The sequence below is a fragment of the Saccopteryx bilineata genome, chromosome 1 (genome assembly GCF_036850765.1).
Source record: "Saccopteryx bilineata isolate mSacBil1 chromosome 1, mSacBil1_pri_phased_curated, whole genome shotgun sequence".
Taxonomy (NCBI): domain Eukaryota; kingdom Metazoa; phylum Chordata; class Mammalia; order Chiroptera; family Emballonuridae; genus Saccopteryx; species Saccopteryx bilineata.
The window spans coordinates 90,471,736-90,482,549 of NC_089490.1; positions in this window are offsets into that span (position 1 = coordinate 90,471,736).

Below are 10,814 nucleotides of genomic sequence, written 5' to 3' on the forward strand. Positions count from 1 at the left end.
TTTTGGACTCTGTACCCAGGGTCTTGCTCACAGCCAAGGTCAGAGAATCCCAAAACATTCCTTTCCTGGGTCCAAACCTGAAAAGGGCAGTGCATGTTCCCACAAGGAACTGGTAAAGACAGACAGGGGGACAAGTGCCCATCAAGGTCTCCACTGAAAAGATCGTAACAAAATCTGTTGGGAGAAGATGGCTATTTTTCTACAATCATAATGACCCTCATAAGTCTAGAGTCTTCCTAGGCTTGTGAGTGTCCCCTTACCGGTTTTCTCATTATTTGGCCCTCATAACATTCCTTTGAGATCAGAATCTTTAGCCCTATTTTACAGATAAGAAAACTGAGGTTTGGAAACATTAAATAACTTATCCAAGGTCACGTGCCAGTACGTGGCAGAGATGGGACTCAAGTTCAGTATTCCAGAGTACAGATTCTCTGACCCCCTAGGCCCATGCCTATTTCTGGTTGACAATCCTGGTTCTAGCCCTAGTTGTGCTGCAGCTGGCTGTGTGACCTCAGACAAGCCACTGAGCCGTGGCTGCTTTATGTCAAGAGATCCTTGCCAGCTCTGACTCTGTCCTCTATTCGTGTCCTTGAGCCATAAAAACAAGGGTGTTCAGCAGCATCCGCAGGCTCTATAGAGAAGCAGCTGTGACTCTGCCTCCCTTGGGAGGATCTCCAGACTGCTCAAGGCTGAGTTATTGTCCCGCGCTGTGCTCCCGTAGCACTTACAGCCTTGCATTGCAATTTATCTGCACATTCCCAGAGGGCCAGGCAGCAAACATACATGAACACAAAGATGGTCAGATGTGATACAATTGGGAGTAGTGGGGACTACGGCAAGTGGCGAGCCCCTGGCCTAGGGGCAGCCCTTATGCAGCTCCAGCTCTTCATCATGCAACGAAGCCCAGTGTTGCTAGATCTCAAGCCAAAAATCTGGATTGTTATGTGAAATCTGCTTTTTAAATGTGGACAATATACATTTCATTAATTACTTCATTGGTATTGCAGCCCCTGGATTAGCCACGCCTACCTACCTACTTTCCCGCTAGATTTAGGGCTACTTGAGAGCCTCTCTGAACCCGTAGTGACCAGCTCAGGGCCTGCATCCTCATAAGTGACCTGTGATTGTTTTTGAAATGTTGCAGAACTTGTCCCAGGCAAAGCTCCCACAGGCTTCTGGTGACCATGCTCATCCAACTGGCATGAATTAAGGGTTTACTGCTGTAAGCACTTTACATACCACCTGACTTAATTCTCACTACATACATGCTATGATCCCACCCATTTTACAGGTATGGAGGCTAAGGCTTAGACAGTCGCAAGATTTGCCCAAGTAGTAACCTAGGGTTCAAATTCAGGCAGTCTGTCCCCACAGATAACTGCTTGCATTGCTGTGATGCCATACTCCTCCATGAGACCCCCATAAATATTGCCTGCAGTCCCTTGGCCCCCACAAGGATCTCCAGGCACCTTCCGGCATGGTTTCGGTCCTGAGGACAGTGGGAGCCAAGGCTCCTGGCACAGAGAGCAGGACAATACCTGTGCTGCAGGAAGTGGCCCCAGGTTCAGGGAGGGACACTTGCCAGCCCATGACTACACTGCCAGATGAAGCAAAATCAGTGTTTACCTTTGTGCCCAGGACACCAAACCCCAGCTTCCAACACAAGGAAATGTAAATGTACAGAGCAGAAAGAAAAGGCCAAGGACAGGCCTGGCTATTGCTCAGCCCATTGAAAAGCCAAGCGCTCTAAACTAGCTAAAAGGCTCCAAAGGAAATGGGAGTCTATTTTGTCTTCGTCACCAGGGCTGCAAATCCCGATATATCTCTGGCCACAGAGAGAAGCGGATGGCTCAGCACTTGGAGAGATGCCTGCATGAGGCAGGAAATGGGGTAGATGATTCAACAGGTACCTCTCTATTCTGAGAACTGATCCTGTGATGGGTGAGTGTACATCCAGCTGAGATTAAAAAAATAATAATAAATCTGAATGCTGCCCATTGGGATATACAGCAAGCCTCCCTTTCTTCCGGGGCACTTGAAGCATCCTTTGGGGCTTTAATCCTTAAAGGTTTTCTATTTTTAAAAATTTACTAAGGCGACAAGGCTCGTGGGAAGCCAGGGTGGGCTGGTGACTCAAAGGCTTCCCTTCCTACCGGCATACTTCCAACAGGGTGATAAAAGTACTGCGGTCCCGGAGAGTCTACCCAGGGCGCACTGCCCCACCCTCAGTCTTTCTCATCTGTACGATGCGAGTAGTGGTCCCTTCCTTGCTGAGGAGAAAAAGTTTGGTGCAAACCCACAATTCCTTACCCAAAATCTTGAGGGACTCAATATGTTCAATAACTGGATTTCAGAAGGTTTTAGGGTAGGTCCACCATATAGTATGGAATACACCCAGCGTGTTTGGGGCAGTGCTGTATAAACCCGTTAATTTTTCCACAACAAAATGTATAAATAGTCACACTAAGTGGGGTAAAGACTATAAATAACCTCACTTTCAATTCACATCAAGTTTTCCATTAAATGCTGGCCCTGCCCTCGTGAGAAAGCTTTTGGTTTTCAGAGTGTTTGGAGATCTGAGAATTGTGAATGAGTACCCGCATTGGCTCCCAGAACTGGGCTTCCATTCCAACTGCACCTCTACCAGCTGGCTAACCTTGAACAAGACATTCTTCTTCACTGCACCTTAGTTTGCCCTTAGGTGGCTCTTAGAAGGCACATGAGGAGATGCCAGAGGCTGTACAGGAAGGAGTGCTGTCGACAAGAACAGGTCCTCAGGATGAGACCTCAGTGAGCCCATCACAGTTTGAAGTATAACTGCACACAGGCAGAGGCAGACTCCCTTTAACCAAGCTTGTAAGGCTGACGCATAAACAGAAGACCCATTTATTAAAGGTGAGCAGAAGAAATACAGCTGCCAGCAGGATGGAGCACTTCCATTGGCCTGACCAGCACGTAATTCCCTGCAGCAAAAGCTCCGTGAAGATTCATGGTCTCACAGGGCACATTGGCTGGAGGGAGTCAGAACAAGGGATAGCCTTCATCTGAGGAAGCATTTCTCAGGGGAGGCAGCTGAAGGGGCTGGCTTGCCTAGGAAATGGGAACAATGCTCAGCCAAGAACTGCTGGACAAGGCCAGGCTCTAGCTCTGTGATCCTCCCCTGTCCTTATTTCCAGTCACACCTCTATTCTCTCTAATCAGGTTTCCCTCAATAAACCACAAACCCAACCTGACTTCCTCAGAAACTGTCTGCCATTTGATTGCCCCACTCTTCAGCCACACATATGCAGACAATCAACTGGTGACTCCTAGAAAAGGCCAGTTTACATCTGTGGCAGATTTGATACTCCTACAGTGGCAATGACCACATCTCCCCCTTCACATGCCTTTCTGGAGCCTCGAGCCTTAACTCTGGGCATATTCGAGGCGTGCTGATAACCAACAGAAGGAGAAATGATGTGCGTACCTTCTGAGGCCAAACTGTAGGATGCCACCCAGCTTCCAGCTTCTTAGCCAGAATACTAGCCCTGGAACTCTTCCACTCCCATGTGAGTAGTCTAACTGCCTTGTGGTAGCCATGTTGTGAGGAAGCCCAAACACTCCACAAGAGAGGCCCTAAGAGGAAATGGAGAAAGAGAGAAAGAAAAAGGTCTAGTCAGCCCCAGCTGCTCCAGCTCCATCCACATCCAACCATGATGGCATGAGAGGCCCCAGGCCAGAACCACCCAGCCAAGCCCTTCCCAAATTCCTGACCCACAGAGCCAAGAGAGATAATAATAAAAGGATTGTTGCTGTTTTAAGTTGCCAAATTTTGGAGGAATGTGTTACACAATAGATAACAGAACAAGGGGCAATTTTATTTCCCTTCTCCCTAGGTTGGCTACACCTCCTGGTTTGCATGGAATAGTCTCCGTTTATACCTTTTGTCTGGCATAATTATCTATAGCAACCCTTTTCTCTCCCAGAAGTGCCCCAATTTAGTTAGTAAATTATATGCTAACCCGACATTTGGCCAAGTTCTTAGGGCACTCTATAGATCCTGGCAACAACCCTTCACCTCTAGAATGATTGATATACATGAGATGCCTTGTATATAAAAAGCATTTGAGAAATTAACACTTGTTCTCTGTCCCTTCCCTTTCCCCCAATTCTGTCGTCTGGATGCTCATTAGTTTTTCCAAGAGATGGTCAGGCTCAGTCCCCTCACAGTCTACAGAATCACTTCCCCCAATAAATATACATCCTGAGTAAAAACAGGATGTCTGCTACATAAGTACAGCTTCAAAACAAGCCCAGGGCTCCCCCTTCCCACCATACTGCTGTCACTAAGCTCCTCCCATGAGGAAATTCTGGATTTCCTCTTCCCATGAGGAAAGTTAATGGGGAAATCCAGGGGGCAGGGAACTCTTCAAACTTTGGGTAAGGCTATCACTGCCATGTAAGGGTGGGAACTTCTGAGAACAGACACAAAACTGCTCTCAGTTCCTGGCTCAGCAGCTTACTTACTGAGCCAAGTACCAACTTCCCTGAGCCTGCTTCTCTCCACCTGCATCAATGGGAGGGCTGATGCCTCTCCCAGAGAACTCTTAGAAAGAATTAAAGAGATGGTTATTTATGTAAAGCACTAGCACAGTGCCTGGCATAGAGTAAACACGCAATAAATGCTACTTCCCTTTTTAAGGCATTGGAGGTTCCTATTAGAAAGTGCATTTGCCTTATCTGGAAGGGACAGGACAGAATAGCATAAAAGGCTGATCAGAAATTAGTGACACTGGTGCCTCTCACTTCTAGATACAACATGAGGGGACATATATGAAGGGCCTGGCAGGCACCTATGGGTCTCCCTTTTCTGGTTTAGAAAATGCTTTTGCAGTCACTCCTTCAGCTAGACGGGAAGATCTTAGAAGACAAGAATCTCATATATTATTATATATGTGGGGTCTGGTTGCAAAGGGGTGGCTTTGGATAATGACAGTTGAATGAATGATATCATACCAATTTTGATCCATTTAATTCATTGACTAGTTAAGTCAATAAATACTTATTAGGCATGTACTCTATGTCAGACACTGTTCCAGCAACTGGGAATACAGGCCTAGCCCCACCACCATTGGGTGCTCCATGTGGTGGAAGAGACATATATGGCTCAAATAAGTGCACAAGTAAGCACTTTATTATCATTTATTATCAGTGCTGAGTGTTAGGAAGGGGAAGCACAAGGAGCCTGGTATGGGGTGGGAGGAAAGGCATTCCCTAAGTAGTAATATTAGACAAGAACTGAAAACTAGTCAAAGAACAGAGGTGCCTTCCAAGCACAGACAACAGCACGTTGGGAGGAAAGGCAAAATGCAGGCACCAGAAAGAATGTGGGTAAGTCAGCTCTACGAAGCTGTCCAAGCCAACCACTCAGAGGTAGCTCACTGCTTGGCAGAGAGAGGATCTGAGAGAACAAGAGTGCCATAAGGCCAGGGAGTGTAAAGAAGAGAGAATCTGTTCACATGAAGAGAAAGTATGCAGGAGGTTAAGAAAGGCCCAAAAAAGGAGGTAGAAACCAAGCAGGAAACATAGAGTCCCTGGAAGGGAGGATTGATTCTGGAGGTGGCCATTTTGCTAGAATTTTGACAAACTGGAAAGCATGGGTAAATGGGGACCAAGTGGGACCTGTGGCGACACCAAGAAATAAACAAAGGAACTGGTAAAGTTTACCAAAGAGAAATCATAGAGGGCAAAGGAGCATCATTAGAGGAACGATCTCCCCAGCATTAGGCACATCCAAACAGAGGTGACACCCGCCAGACAGGTGACAAGAAAATGCCTATCCAGAGTACAGATTGGACCAGATGAATGACTAAGAGGGTCCCTCATTGTCCCAGCACCCAAAACCTCACCCTTCCCTCCTTGGCAGGCCACATACAGGAACAGAGAGCCTGTTCCCTCTACTGAAACATTCTTCCCCCAGATCTCCCCTGGCCTGCTCCCTCTCACCCTGCAGTCTCTGCTCAAATCTCACCGCTTCACAGATGCCTCCCTGAACCCCCACCTTCAAAGTACTGCACCCCAAATCATCCTCTAACACATGCCCTGCTGCAGCTGCAGCATCCACTTCTCACATCCGTTTGTACACTTGCCCATGGTTCACTTAGAAGGCACCTTCCTGAAGAGCAAGACCCACACCTGCTGTGCTCACTTCTGCATCCTCCACACCTGAGTCCATATTGGGCACACAGAAGATACTCCATCAATGTTTGTTGAATGAGTAAACAAATAAAATCCCAGCTCTGCCTCTCACTAGCAGATCTTGTATTAGTGACTTCACCTCTCTCAGCTTCATTTTACCATCTGTAAAACTGGTATTAGGCCCTGGCCGGTTGGCTCAGTGGTAGAGCGTCGGCCTGGCGTGCAGAAGTCCCGGGTTCGATTCCCAGCCAGGGCACACAGGAGAAGCACCCATCTGCTTCTCCACCCCTCCCCCTCTCCTTCCTCTCTGTCTCTCTCTTCCCCTCCCGCAGCCGAGGTTCCATTGGAGCAAAGATGGCCCGGGCGCTGGGGATGGCTCCTCGGCCTCTGCCCCAGGCGCTAGAGTGGCTCTGGTCACAACAGAGCGATGCCCCCGAGGGGCAGAGCATCGCCCCCTGGTGGGCGTGCCGGGTGGATCCTGGTTGGGCACATGCGGGAGTCTGTCTGACTGTCTCTCCCCGTTTCCGGCTTCAGAAAAATACAGGGAAAAAAAAAAGGTATTAAAGTGTTGTAGTCGTGAGGCTCAAAAGAAATTAAGAAATTTGTCACTTATAAACTGCTATGCTGGCCTGACCTGTGGTGGCGCAGTGGATAAAGCGTTGACTTGGAAATGCTGAGGTCGCCGGTTCGAAACCCTGGGCTTGCCTGGTCAAGGCACATATGGGAGTTGATGCTTCCAGCTCCTCCCCCCCTTCTCTCTCTCTCTGTCTCTCCCTCTCCTCTCTAAAAATGAATAAATAAATAAAATAAACTGCTATGCTAATGTTAGTCATTATTAGCAATAATGAAAAGTTAGTCATACAGTTGTACAAAGACCATGTTTGGGTCTCTCCTAACTGAAAAGGCACTGTGAAATCTCCATCTCCTTTTGAGAAAAGAGCACCTGCCCTCAAACCTACACTTTTCTGGCAAAAATGATGTTTTTTATTTCATGGTCTCTAATATAAGAATCTGAAGGCCCTGGATTCATTAAGCATTTATTTCCTGGGTACACTGTATTCCAAGCACTGTGCTGCACCATGAGGCTTCTTCCAGGAATAATGCAGCCCCATGCTGGAGCAACCCAGATCTGGGTTAGGAGAGGTGGCAGACACTGGTAACAGAACCAGGTGCGTGGTCAGCGTGGAGGGCTCCGCCAAGTGGACCCCTGGAGGAGAGACCCTGTCTTCAAAGGTCATCCAGCAAACATTTTCCAAGCACCAACTAAGTGGTGCCATTCTAGGTGCCGAGCATATAATGAAGAAGACATGTAAGACCCCACCTCTCATAAGGCTTACATTCTAATGAGGAGACAATAAATAAGTAAACAAATAAACAAACAAGATGACTAATAGAGATGTTAGTCATACAGCAACTCCAATGAGATGTGCAGAAGCAGCAGGAGCCTTAAGTTTGAAACCCCGGCTTCACTCCACACTGCTCAGCCTAGAACACTTCTCTGTGCCTCCATGTCTTCATCTGTGAAATAGAATAAGAGGCCTTACCTCACAGGGCTGTGGCGAGAATTAAATGAGTTCATGTAAGTTCTTGGAACAGTCCCAGGTACATGGTGAGTGACAGAGTGAATGAGGACAGGGCAAGGCTACTCAGAGGGGTGGTCAGGACATGCCCGTCTGTTGAGGATGCAGTGAAGATCTAAGGGAGATGCACTCCAGGCAGCAGAGAACAGCAGGTGAAAAGGTCTCAAGACAGGAACAAACCTGGGTATGACCCAGAAAGAAGCAGCAGCCAGTGGGGAACTGCCATTCAGAAACTTGCAGGCCATGGAACAGAATGGGCTTTTATCCTCAGGATCAAGGTAAGCCACTGAAAGATTTTCAGTGGGGGAGGGAAGTCGAGCATCATCCTCTGATATCATGTGCAGGATGGTCATTCCAGCTTCACATCATGTGGAGAAAGGACAGTGAGATAGGCAGAAAGGGGCAGCACATGTGTCAGCTGGGAGGAGGAATGGAGGCAGATCTCCCACCCAAGCCCAGGGACCCACTACTGAGAATGAGAAAGGCCCCTTCAATTCCTCCTCCATCTGGGGTGGGCAAGGACATCTGAGCCAAAATATGGGAACGATCATTAAACTCTGACATGAGAAAGAGACAACAGCAGATGACCTCTGGGCCCAGAGGGGGGAGAAAAAGACAAAAGACATGATTCAAACAATTTAGTAAAAATACATCTACCCTTATATTTTACAACATACTACAACTTACTGTTGATATTCATTACACTAACATTAATTGAATGCTTATTTATGTGCCCAGGGTAATGTGTTAAATTCATTTTCTTATTTAATTCTCACAAAATCTCTATCTATTCAACAATTCAACAAATGTGTATGACTAGGCACTGTTCTAAGTAAGCCAGAAAAAGCCTCTACCCTCACAGAGCTTACACTCTAAAGGCAAAGACAGAGCCCAAACAAGGAAGCAAAAATATTTCAGAATGTGATGAGAACTATGAAGAAAACAAAGAAGAGTAAGGGAGTGAAGAGGAATGGAGGAAGGAATGTTTTAGGAATGGTGATCAGAGATCTCATTAAAGAGGTAACTCTTGAGCGGAGACATAATGAATCCAAGCCAGCCACAGGTAAATCTAGGAAAGAGTATGCCATGCAGAAGGAAGAGCAAGTGCAGAGGCCCTACTGAGATTGGTATATCTGAGGCATAAAAAGAGGATCATGGTCGCTAGAGCAGAGTGAGTAGAACATGGCAGGATATGAAGCTGAAAGCTAGCCAGGGACCAGACTGGCCACAGGAAGTCATTCATAATTCACTCTAAGCACATAATGGGAAACGGCTAGAAAACTGTGAACAGACTGCTTTGACCCCAGGTGAAAAGGAACCCTAGAGGAGTGAGAGTGGACCCTAGGAGTGCAAACACAAGGCTGGAGATGGTGGGGAAAATTGGCATTCAAGATGTATTTTGAAAGAAGAATCAAGAGGACTTAGTAAAGGACTAAATGTGGTGGGAAAGGGAAAAGGAACTAGTAATGATGACTGCAAGATTTTACACGGAGCACCATTCACTGCATACCATTAATAAAAATTAGGAAAACTGAAAGATTAGCAGATTGGGAGAGAATTTATAGAAACAGATACGCTATTTTTTTTTTTATTATTTTTTAGTAGATCTTTTTTTTTTTTAATTTAATTTTTTATTTTTTATTTATTTATTCATTTTTTAGAGAGGAGAGGGAGAGACAGAGAGAGAGAGAGAGAGAGAGAGAGAGAGAGAGGAGAGACAGAGAGAGAGAGAAGGGGGGGAGGAGCTGGAAGCATCAACTCCCATATGTGCCTTGACTAGGCAAGCCCAGGGTTTTGAACTGGCGACCTCAGCATTTCCAGGTCGACGCTTTCAGATACGCTATTAATATTTTCATTTTACAGATAAGTAAGTCGCTTTAGAGATCAAATAACTTGCCCAAGTTCACCAAATGGTAAATGAAATTACTAAGTATTTTTTTTATTTTTAGAGAGAAAAGGAAGTTGGGGGAGGGAGGCAAGAAAAGAGAGAGAGAGAAACATTCATCTGTTGTTCCACTCATTCATGCCATCATTGGTTGATTCTCATATGTGCCTTGACCCAGTATTGAACCAGCAACCTTAGCATGTTGGGAGAATGTTTTAACCAACTGAGCTGCCCTGCCAGGGCCTAAGTATTTTCATATACTTTTATTTTTACCCTCACAGCATTCCCTTCGTGGTATCTCCAATTTACAAATAACCGAGGAAACTGAGGCCCAGCTAGAAAGTGGCGATCAAGAGTAGACATCAGAGCTGCCTATAGTTGATATATTTTCCAATAAAGGAGACAGGTTGGGAGACTGATAAGGGAAATCTAAGAAACAGGATAGAAAAGGATCTAAGATTTGAATAAAATCAAGCCCTCTGATTCACTTTCAATGTTTTGAAACCTCCAAAAAAATTCCAGGACAAACTCGGTAGGCTAGGAGCTGTGGAAAGGACAGCATTGTTGCTTAAAAATGGATTCCTGGGCTCTGGCTTGGACGTACTTGAATGACAATCTACAGAAGTGAGCCCTAGAATCTGCATTTTAAATAAATTTTCTTTTAATTTTTCCATTGATTTGAGAGAGATGCATCAACTCGTTCCACTTAGTTGTGCGCTCACTGCTTCTGGCAGGTGCCCTGAGGATCGAAAAAGGGACCGCAGGGCAGTGCTCGGTGCACAGGAGGACGCTTTATTCAGAGGCACCTAGCCAAAGCCGGAATCTGCATTTTTCAAGTTAGGGCTCCAGAAATCCTCCATGTGCAACAGTTTGAGAACCGTGGAAGTATACATATAATTTGAACTCTGGCAGCCACCCCCCTAAACTAGCAGGCTGAACACTTTACACCTCCGGACCTGAGTTTTGGAAACTGTAAATGATAGGGACAGAGGCGGGGTTAACAATTAAATCTGCCTAAGACGCTCGACTTCCCCTACCTGTGAGACTCAAACCACGTAAGGGCAGGAGCCTCAGATCATTGTGGGGTAGAGAGGCTGAAGTGTCCCGTGAAGCATTGTGGGACACATAGGGCCGTCAGTCGATCCAGCCGCCAGCTTTGACTGAACGACCGC